The sequence below is a fragment of the Sapajus apella genome, unplaced genomic scaffold (assembly GCF_009761245.1).
Source record: "Sapajus apella isolate SASKATOON/1434 unplaced genomic scaffold, GSC_monkey_1.0 scaffold6, whole genome shotgun sequence".
In the NCBI taxonomy this organism is placed as follows: Eukaryota; Metazoa; Chordata; class Mammalia; order Primates; family Cebidae; genus Sapajus; species Sapajus apella.
The window spans coordinates 36493487-36505468 of NW_022436946.1; the positions used below are offsets into that span (position 1 = coordinate 36493487).

At 36.2% G+C, this 11982-nt stretch overlaps 1 pseudogene; it reads right to left on the minus strand.

The window, feature by feature from the left end:
* Nucleotides 1–2769: 2769 nt before the first annotated feature.
* On the minus strand, nucleotides 2770–4804 carry LOC116549049 (annotated as a pseudogene).
* Between the last annotated feature and the right edge of the window lie 7178 nt (nucleotides 4805–11982).

The window sequence follows — 11982 nt, forward strand, 5'->3', positions numbered from 1 at the left end:
TTCTGTCTTGTATTCCTTTTGGTATTCGGTAACATATCATACATTCTTTTCTAGTACACACTCAGCAGTGATTTGCTTGAAGGCAACGGGTAACGTCTACTGCATACTTGGCCCTATACTGGCTACTGTGAAGAAATACGAAGATAAGGCAAGAATATTGTATTACATAACTTGTTATTGGGAATAGATTGTTCCTCCTAAGATGCTATCCTCTTATCAGAAAACCTGATCAAATTATTCTCCAATGTATTTAAGGACACAAGAGTTTGTCTATTTTTTATCAATTGTGTATTTATATCTACTTATGACATCAAATCAACGGTAATCTTGAAATAAAATTTTATTTGCAGCTTCATTTATTTATTTATTTATTTCTTCCTACAGCCCTCCCCCTCTATTTGCAGCTTCTAAAAGGCCAAATATTTGTGTCCTGGGAAATCTTGTCAACATCTCATGGAAGTCCTTTTAAGAAATATATATATATATATATATATATATATATGTATGTATATATATATATATATATTTCATTCTAATCCTCAGCACAATTCTAAGAAATGACTTAGCAAAGCCCATGTAAGTTGGCCATCTTATCTTGAATGTTTAGGTCAATGTAATATTTGTGTTGAACTAGCAGTTGTAATTTCTTTTTTTCCTCAAGAGATTTATATTCCAGATACATTATAAGTTCAAGAAAACAGACTCAACAATCTAATTATGTCATAACAACTTAATTGCCCATAGTCCTTTAAGCTAGGTTTGGATAAAAGTTCTCAAACACTTTGGCATATCATCTTCAGGGACTTTAATTAGAAACAACAGAAATTATTGCTTTAAAATGGACAAGTCCTTGGTTAAAATTCTACAATTTGGGCATTTATTTTTTATTAAGATGTTTCCCAAACCAATAAGTGGTACTGATGTATTACTAGCTCACAAGACTTCATTTAATCTACCTCTGATGCAGTGGGAGGTTACAGATACTCATTTGCTATACTATGTCATTGGATAGTTTCAATCTTTCACTTATAAGCAGAGAAATCAATAGGTTTATTATTTCTCTGTCAGTTTTCTGTTGTAACCTAAACTGCAAGATAATTTGCAGTAACTGTAGCTACTGTTCCATAGTATATATGATTATGATTAATAAGATACAGAGTATTAAATATAGAGTTAGCTTATTCTCAATATTAGACTGTACAGTAACTCTGCATTAACTATAGAGAGATTATAAGTTAATGCTTATTTAAAAACCCCAAACAATTCTATTGACAAGAGAAATTGTTGCAAATATATAAAACAGCAGATAGATAAGGAGAACACAAAACATACTTTATTAGAACAAAAAAAGCAGCCATAACAAGACTCAGCAAGCAGAAGCATACATAAGCAGTCAAAGGGTTAGTGTTGCATACAAATATAGGTTTTATTCTTTGTAGCCTTGGCAATAACCACAGGGATGTAAAATAACATTCTGTAGCAACAGGTAACAGGTAAGGAAACCACGGAGCACTCACCAATGGTGATTCAGTTACTTTAGCACAAAATGTCTAAGACAGAACTGTAAATTCAGTTCAGTTACTAAGAAGCAAACACTAGAACCTGATATAACTTCCCAAAGAGCTCACTCAAGTAGTAGCACATATTGTTTTAAGTGACCAAAATGTGCTAAGTAATTTACAGATACCATGGTTGTATAGTGCCTTTTTAAATCTGCAGTGTAGGTTTCAGATTTTCCAGTAAGAATTAACTGCACCGAAATTCTATAAATTACACTTAAGCAATTCATCTGAGTGTTTACAAAAAAGAGATAAATACTGCCATCTGAATTATTAATTACAGTTCAACAATAATCTCAACATCAGCAACCATTGTAGTTATTATTACATGACTTGTTTGTGCATCTTCTAGTCTCATGTACTTCATGAGTCACAAAATCATCCCGGGCATAGGAAAAGATCCAACTTTTATAAAACAACAATTGGGCTGCACATCAACTTAAAAAAAAGAAAAGAATCACATGCAAGACTGCATTGCAGTAGCTATTCCAAATGTCTGTTTTAAGTTAAAGCACTCAGTTAAAAAATTAATACCTAGGTGCTTTCAACAAAACTATACTACTAATTTTCTAAGTCTGAAATTTTAAGAATGACTAGAAAATCTGGTTTACTTAAAAGTACCTTTGGCAGAAGAGAAAAGGAGTCTGATTATAAACTACATCAACACTTAAATGAACTGCATGATGTCCTTGTGGCCAGAAAGTTGCATTTTCTTTCTAAAAGGAAGGCAATCTTTTCTCTTTTTTTTTTTGGACTTCGAAAGCTTGATTTATAGTAACTACAAACATCACTATTTTTGGAAGGTTATAGAAAAACTCTTGGAAAAAATAATTTCAAACATTAATGGCACTATTGAAATACTCATCCAATATTAATAGTCTGTTCTTCAGTAAGACATAGAATTCTTCATAACAAATGCCCCAGAGTTGTCTCACTCAAATACTGCAACCATTAAAAACCGAAATGTTAGCTAAATCGGCAAAAGTTTTTGCAGTCTTACTGAACACCAGTAGCTCCATCCTCTGTTGTTCCAATAGGCCCCATGTTTATCTGAATAAGTAACAGCAGGTCTCATCTGACAGGTACTAACATGAAGCTTACATACTGTATGAAAAAGCCTACCACTGCTATGTGTGCTTGCTATATATAGGTGTGCCGTCAGATGCACATGAAAGTGGACCTAATTAACATCCTTTGGGGACAGGAGAGTTTACTTTGCCTTGACTGGTTCTCATTCTAACCAGTGAATTCTAACTTTTTGTTTGTTTATAACGGTACTCTTTTAAAAAATCCTGTTAACATTGAGAGTAAAGGGAGCCCATCAGTTCCATCATACCTGGTGCACTTGCAGATTACTGCGCCAAGGATGTACTGGAGGCTAAAAGGAAAAGTCCTATTGAGTGATATTACTATATCATATAGTATTATATACTATAGCAATGGTTCAAAAAACATGCATGAACTAGGATCTTTATAATGTTCCAGAAAGTCCTGTTACAGTGAAGGAGTGAAACACACAAGGGTCATGTGTGATTTCACTGCTCAATTTGGGCATGCAGGGATCTGTTGCTGCGACAGAAGCTCACAGGGAAGAGGCAGTCCTCTTGCGCAGAGTCCCTGAGCAAAAACGTGCCTTCAGGCGTTCAGGTTTCACTTCAGGAAGGGCTTCTGCTTCATAACTGTCCATCATTCCCCAATAACAGGGATTCCCTGTAATCTGAAGCAAATAAGGCACAAGGCAGTGTATGTAATCAATCTGTGTGCGGACTTTCCAAACTCCTTGTCTGATAACGCTCGCCTGGCTGTCTCCAGATACCTGACGATTCTTCTGCCTCCTTGACTGCAAACACAGGGTGGTCCTATCCTCTTCCGAGTCACAATTAGCTTGTGGAATTGCAGAACTGTCCCCACTTATTTCAGTCATTCCAGGAGCTAATTTTGGTCCCAGTTTGCATGATGGATTGATCTGTGCAGCAGCTTCAAATGTATGTATTTGTGCATTGCGAGGGAGATCAACCCCTTCTTCAATACTAAGGCGCCTTCTCTCTCTAAGCCTATCTTCATCTTCTGTGAAAACCTAAGGTGGAACAAATGTATCAAAAAATGTTGAATGTGGGCTTACAGGAACTGTACGCTGTTTAATCAAATGCCATTTTGGAGCTAAGTCTGAGCCAGCAGGAAACGGGCATTTCTCAAGCGTTAATTCAGAAAGATTAATTCCTTCCCTCCCCCTCTCTCTCTTTCCCCACCTTCCCCTTCCCTCCCCTCTCTTCCCCTCCCCTCTCCTCTCCTTCTCTTCCCTTCTTTCAAAGTTTCGCTTTTGTAGCCCCGGCTGGAGTGCAATGGCGAGATCTCCGATCACTGCAACCTCCACCTCCGGGGTTTCAGTGATTCTTCTGCCTTAGCCTCCCAAGCAGCTGGGATTACAGGTGCCTGAGACCATGGCCAGCTAATTTTGTATTTTTAGTAAAGACGGGTTTCACCATGTTGTCCAGAGTGGTCTCGAACTCCTGACCTTAGGTGATCGGCCCACTTCGGCCTCCCAAAGTGCTGGGATTACAGGTGTGTGCCACCGCGTGCAGCCTGAATTTTTCTTCTTTGGAAAAAAGAGACCTTGAGTGCTTGCTGTAAGTTCTCATGGGAAAACACAAGCCAGCCCACAATATCCTGCAACCTGTGTCTCAGCGAGCAACTTCCTATACAAGTTCTGCTGGAAACAGTCCATGCCGTGTACAGAACTTAACGCCATAGCGCCTCTCTCTCCTTTGAAGTCCGCTTTGAGTTCTACCAAATTTTTATCAGTATCCAATGAACACTGGGTCTTCTTAGAACAGGAATGTTTTTTCTTCTCACCCTAGGGAGCATGTCGAGCATAGGAATCTCTTCGTGCAGGCCTTGCTCCTGGGGTAAGACTCATTATCATAACTTTTCAATGCTTATTTCAACCATTTGAGGGATTTCGGTGGCACAATTTTGATTTCTCCTTGAAGAATTCTTTGAAACGCTTAATCCGAGTTGTAGGGCAACATTTTCTCTTAAGGGACTGCTTTGTTGCTGAGGAGTTGAGTTTCCTATGCTGACGTTTTTCTCTTTGACAAATATCTGTTGGAGTTCCTGTTCACATTTTCACTGCGACCTCCTTCCTCATGACCCGAAGAGATTCTGACACACGTATATGAAGTAATTCCACATTTTCCCCACTTTATCCATCGATTATAAAATCATTCGGGGTGTGCAGGCGGCCTCATCCAGAGCACCTGCGGCCAGACAGGGCGGGCCAGCGGGCGCAGCCACCGGCAGCGCAAGTCCGCTTGCCCCTCAGTGGTGCTTCCCGTCCGCTTCACCAGCCTCACCAGTTTCACTGCCTCTGGACAGAGCCTCCTTGGGACCCCAGCTTCCCTGATGCCCCCACCAGGCCCCACCGTCTTCCCTCTTTACTCGCTCCCCCTCTCCCCTCCCACTGCTAACAGTATTTCTGCAAACCGACTGGAAGGACAGTTTATCAGATCACGTCTCCTCTCCTCCCGACTTGTGCCAGATTACAGGCTTTCTGCTGAAAGGAAAATTATCTTTTATACTTCCCAGGGGAGTCATTTTGGACAAAAACCCCTAAATTAGTTAATAAAGCAGAAGTTTGGTTTGGCAATTTCACGACTAACAACATTTACATGTGTAATTATTCAAACAAGGGAACGTTTAGATTGTTTCTATTTATTTGTTAGCCTTTTAACGCTGATTTTGCCAAAAGTCAAAGGTAGCTATTCACAGGTTTCATAGGCTGTTTTCCCTAAGTCCGTGCTCTGGGGCTTTGCTGCTGGAAAGCAACAGTGGTTGCAATACAGAATGCCTTGGAGAACTTAGCATTTAGACAGCATCACCGAGTCATAACGTCTGCCTATAGCATTTATTTTTCTGAATGTGGTAATAAAGGAACAATATGCAAAGGTTTTGCTCAACTACAAACGGCATGCAAACTTTGGAAAAACTGGAAAATGCACTTATCAAAGGAGGTTCTGTTTTGAAGATTTCCTTTAGTTAATACAAGATGTGCTATTTCTGGTTTAGAAATTTTGAAAGAAATATACTAGAATTTAAGAGATTAGAAAGAGAATTCTCTCCAGTAAATTGAACTAAATTATGTTGGCATAATGACAATTAAGTCTCAAGGACTGAGTATAAAAAAAAAATTTTTTTTTGGATATATTTGCATTTTACTTTTTGTTTTTTGTTTACAACCGTCTGTTTGAAGGGAAGAATGTCTGTTTCATAATGGAATTTAGCCATTAGCATCAACCTAGTGCTGTTTTTTTTTGTTTTGTTTTTTTTTTTTAAGTACACCACTTACTGAAAAGCAGTCTTACTAATGGTCTTGGTGGGAGTTAGCAATTGTGGACTGTGGGTCAGATTTTTTAAAAATTAAAAAAAAAAATTTTTTTAAGTGACTCTAGATGGTTTCAATGGCTCTCCAAACTGGACTTACCTCCTGCTGGGTAATCATCTGATTCCTACTTAACGATTTCCACAAACCTCAGGTGCTTTGAATCTGCTTTGCATCTTACAGACAGTAACAACTGTGATACATTACCATCGTACACCATGATTGCATTCATGTCTGTACCAAAGTACTTTCTGTGCCACTGTAGATTACTAAAGATTAGAGGTGCTGGAAAGAATAAATACAGTAACAAAAACTTTTATTAATTTTATTAATAGGTAAAATAAAACTGATGTGGTGCCTGTGCGTGTGCGCGTGCATGTGCATGTGTGTGTGTGTCTATTTCCTATGTAGCCTTTTATTTGTAATTTTATTTAGAGGTCGTGGCTAGATTTGTTTTTTAACATGGTCATGGAAATTTAGTTTACTTGAAATTTCAAAAAAAATATTTTTCCTAAGGTCAAAAAGCTTATTTTGTGTAGCAGGAATGCATTTTATTTAGGTGTAGAGTTTAAATCTTACTTTCTTGCTATTTTTATGACTTTTGGATAACTCTGGTTGTACATTTGTTAATAGATTGAATATAGAATGTTACTCTGCCGTCTAAGGACATCTTAATTCATCATTTATTAATTTATTTGTATATTAAACAAACATAAATTGGACACTCAGTATAGAAGAGGCACTTTAATGGGTACCAGGGAAGAGAAGTGAAATATGTGACCTCTGCCCTCAACCTAGTGAAGAAGACCCACATCTCCACAACAGGCCAATGCAAAATGAGAAATGTACAATGTGTTATGAGAGCACAAAGGACGGAACATGTAAATTCTCTAAGTGGGGTATATGGGGGAGGAGGGGCTTTTCAACATAGCAAACATTTCTCCAGAAAAATGTCAATAGTTTGGAAGAGACCGTGTATTGAAAATGCAGTTAATCTCATCATGCAACAGCTGTGGGCTGTAATGGAAATAAAAAACCCTTTAGGTTTTATAACCTTTTACAGCTCTGAAGTACTTTATAAATACTTCCTTACTGGATTCTCAAACAAACTGTGGCATTGAACATTACTGTCAAATAAATGTAAGCTGGAAAACTTTTGTGCAAGAGGAACAGGCCTCTGTGTAGGCCTCTGCGTGGAAGGTAATGCAGGCTGGGATAGGGGATGTAGTCATGGCCTCACTTGGACCCACCCTGTGCTGATGTTGCCTGAGATAAGGAAGCAGTCAGGATTTGAAAGGCTCCTTATATAGAAGTGAAGGTAAATTATGAATAGCAAATTATTCTCTGTTCTTCTCACTCAATAATTTAATTCTGGGAGGCTTAGTTACATGTTGACTCCTGGAATCAAAAGAGAAAAAGCATAACTTTCCAAAACTTCAATGTTACTTTCTGGCAAGTAGTCTTGTTCTTTCCCATTTATACTTTCTTGTGAAACAGTTGAGAATGGGATTGATTCTCTTCCACTTTCTAGGAGGGTTCTTCCCAACCTTGGAAGGGAAAAATCAGTGCTGAATGCATGTTATTTGCTTTCCTTCAAAAATACCTAACTAGGAAGAGGAGAGTACTATGTAATTTTGCTAATCACAGGCTTTACTAAGTAAACAAAGAATACTTTAGGATAGATTTTATTTAAAGTCATCACCTTTCATAATCATTTTATTCTGCATTATAATTTCTTAATTAGGCAATGTAATTAGAGGGTGAAAATCCTATAATCGTATGCATTTAGGTTAATTATGTTAACCATTAATTACTGTTGACCTACCCAAATGGTAACCTGTGCAAATGAAATGCTTATAAAAATGCAACTCAGGTTTTAAAAATTATGCCAAATAATAAAAATAAAAAAGTCTAACATCACACAGATTATAATCCTATATGGCATAAGTATTTTTAAAAATGCACTTAACTTGTTAATATGTAAACAAAATCAATTAGCATCTATTTCATGCTGACTTCAAAATAATAATAGAATTATGTTCAGATGAATTTTTGGTTTATAATTTATATCTATCCACAGAACAGTAATAAATACCTTGGAAAGGGTTAACTAGCAGATATGCTATAGCTAAATAGTGAATATTTCCTAATGGAAAACACAATGGACATAAACTAAAATGTTGTATTTCTTTGCACAGATAAACTAAAATGTTCACAAGTTGTATTTCTTTGCACAGATACATCTGAAATCATTTGCTCATTTAAAAACGTTTTTGCCGCGGGGCGCGGTGGCGCAGGCCTGTCCCAGCACTCTGGGAGGCCGAGATGGGTGGATCACGAGGTCAAGAGATTGAGACCAACATAGTGAAACCCCGTCTCTACTAAAATACAAAAATTTGCTGGGGTTAGTGGTGCACGCTTGTAGTTCCAGCTACTCAGGGGTCTGAAGCAGGAGAATTGCTTGAAGCTGGGAGGCGGAGTTTGCAGTGAGCCGAGATTGTGTCACTGCCCTCCAGCTGGCGCCTGGTGAAAGAGCAAGACTCCGTCTCAAAAAATAAAAAATGTCTTTGCCATTGGTAAGTAAAAAAGTTTGCATTTATATAGGAATATATAAATTTCATGAAGCCATTATTTGACCAGATTCTGTTTGTTATGAAAATGTATACTAGCCCTGTTATTCGAGCCAACAAAAAGAATGGTATCTTTCCTTACTCTGAGGATTTGAACTTAATATTTACATTCTAAGACCCTCCTTAGAAGAAATTTTTGGCTGGGCGCGGTGGCTCACGCCTGATGGCTCAGCAATTTGGGAGGCTGAGGTACGAGAATTGCTTGAACCTGGGAGGTAGATGTTGCAGTGAGCCGAGATCCCACCACAACACTCCAGCCTGGACAACACAGTGAGACTCTTTTTAAAAAAATAAAATAAAAATTTAAACTTTTAGTCAATTGCTATGGATGTGGGGTGTGGGGAAAACTAATTAGGATAAAAATAAACTTCTAATCTGAAGTAGATTTCTTCTAGCATACAGATAGGTAGCACTAAATCTATTTTATAATTTAACCTATTTAGTCTATTGAAAAATACTGATAAAATTAGGGTTCATAATATACATATTTTAATCTAAATCTAACTTATTCATCAAACTTTAGGTGTAAGGTCAAGGTGATGTCTTCAAATATGAGTCCTTAGAATGGAGTTTGAGGTCATCTTTTCTTGGAAAGCAGAATCTGTGGTAGATTCTCTGATATCCAGTTTCAGATTCTTTAAAATGAAAACAAAACAAAATAAAACCAAGGATATTTGCAAAGTAAGCTGAGCATACTATCCTATCCTAGATTTTGTCTACGTAAAAAAGTTCTTGATATAGCAGATTGAGTAAGTCATATAACTTATTTTGTGACCCATTATTATTGGTTTGCTCAAGGCCGGTTTATTGCTTGATTGATTGGCATGAATTCCTATTCCCTAATCTTGAGTTCCTTTTCATTCTAATGTGTTTAACAGGATGACAACCATCCAAATGTGTTTAAGAGTGTAAAATTTGACTTGTATATTTTCTGGTACAATGTGTAGTATTTTGTGCTCTGTTTTATAAATGTAGTATAAATTACAATATATCTCATTTCCTATCTACTTTCATTTAGCACTACATTTTCAACAGCCCTCCACGTTACTTTCTGTGCAATTTGTCTGCTACTTCTAATGCAGCATGATATTCCTTGATGTGAATCCATTGTGTTTTGTATATTCAGTTTTCCAGTGATGGGTACTCACCACTACAAAAAAATACTGATATGTTGTGATATACATACATATCACATATGTTTCATTTTGGTGTGAGAATTTGATATCGGTATTCAGGAGAGAAATCATTGGCTTATGGCATATGACATATTTATCTCCAGAATATCCACGCTAGTCTATAATGCCATTACTAAGGCATAAGAGTTTCTATATTTGTGCATCTTCTCTAATACTTTGTATTTCCCAGTTATCTAATTTTGCCAGCCTTAGAAAAGTGAAGGAATGTTTTACTTTTATTTTTTTAAATCTTTTACATTTTGAAATTATTTTAGATTTACATAAAAGTTGCGAAGACAGTACAGAAAGCTTCTAGGTACCCTTCATCCAACTTCCTTAATGTTAACATAGCCATGATATATTTGTCAAAACTAAGGTATCAACATTAGCACAATACTATTAAGTAAACTACAGATTTTATTTAAACCTCACATTTCTCCTTGTAGGTCCTTTTTCTTTTACAAGATTCATTTCAGAAAATTACATTGCAGTCAGTTATTGTATCCCCTTAGCTTCCTCCTATCTGTGATAGTTTCTCAGTCATTCCTTGTTTTTCATGACCTTGAGACATTTGAAGACTACTGAACAGGTCTTTATTTTGTAGAATGGCCTTAGCATCTGTGATTTTTTTTTTCCTGATTAGACTTTGATTTCAGATTTGAGAAGTATATAACAGAGAAAACATTTCTTCTTATTATGTCATATTAGGGGATACATAATATCAACATGACTCAACTTATCATTGGTGATTAAGTTAAATGGATCTGATTGTTGTTTTCAAGTTCATGTATCCTTTTACTAGTCAGTCAGGGTATGGCTTCGTATACTCAATAATCTTTTGTATTTACTCCTCTGTAAATGGCCTGTTCACATCTTTACCCATTTTTCTTTGAAGATCCTGTATTTCTGGTTAATACAAAGACATTTTTGTTTTATTCCAGAGATTAGTTCTGTCAGTTTTAGACATTAAAAAAGTACCTTCTATATTCACATATCTACCTTCTTATTCATGGAAATCTTCATTAACTAGATTCCTTATTTTTTTTTAATGTAATCATATTCTTTTATTCTTTTTGTTTTATGGTACAGGCTTTTGGAGTTTTAAGGACATTTCCTTCCCTTAGATTGCAGAGACAGTCTCTGTTTTTTGTTCTGTTAAATATTTAGTTTTATCTTCAACTTTAGGTATTTAATCTACCTGGAATCCATATTACATGTTGTGTTAGGTAGAAATAAAGTTTTCTTGTTCTCTGCATAATGAAGCCATTTTTCAAATTTCATTTTCTAAACATCTGTTTCACCTTATTAATATGCAGTGCCAACTGTGTAGTAAATTAGGAGTTTTCTCTAAATTCTCTGTTCTGCACTGTTGATCCAGTGGCCTGTTGCAAAGTGTGGCTTAATATTTCATAGGACAAATCTCAACATTTAGTCTTCTTTTGAAGCCTGGTATCTATTCATCTTCCCTTATTATTCTCTTATCTATTGTATAATGCTAATTTTCTCAGATGTTCAAATACAATTTATATTGGATTGCATTGAGTTTATGGATTAACATAGAGGAAGAATTGATATAAATATCTGTATTCAAAATATCTTTTTTGTCCTTATTTTAAAATGTTGAAATTTTATTCATGGAAGTGTTTTAGACTCTTGGTTAAGCTAATTCCTTATAATATTGTGGCTATTGTAAAAAATTATTTTTAAAACCTTTTTTCTTATTAGTTATTGCTAGCAGAGAGAAACATTTGGTTTTCATAAGTTGATTTAATACTCACCAACTCATTTACTACCTACATTTTATAGCTGTTTTGTCCACACTTAATTTTATTCATTAATTGAGCTAACATTTAGAGTCTATTTTGCACCTGGCACTTGGGGGCAGATCAGAAAACAGAATGCTGTAATGGAGATTATATTCTGCCTATCTCATGGGTACAAACAAAGAAACAATGAAAATAATATGTAAAGTAGTGTAAGAAGTGAAAAGCGCTCTAGAAAAAGGAAAGCTAGTGTAAACAAAATTAGAAATGTGGGAGTTTGTGGTCCCACCTGAAAGGTCAAAGCTGACCTCTCTAGTAAGAGAAGATGGCATTTGAATAAAGACTTAAGTGAGGCTGGGTGCAGTGGCTCATGTCTGTAGTCCCAGCACAATGGGAGGCTGAGGTGGGCAAATCATTTGAGGTCAGGAATTTGAGACCAGCCTGACCAATATAGTGAAACCTCATCTTTACTAAAAA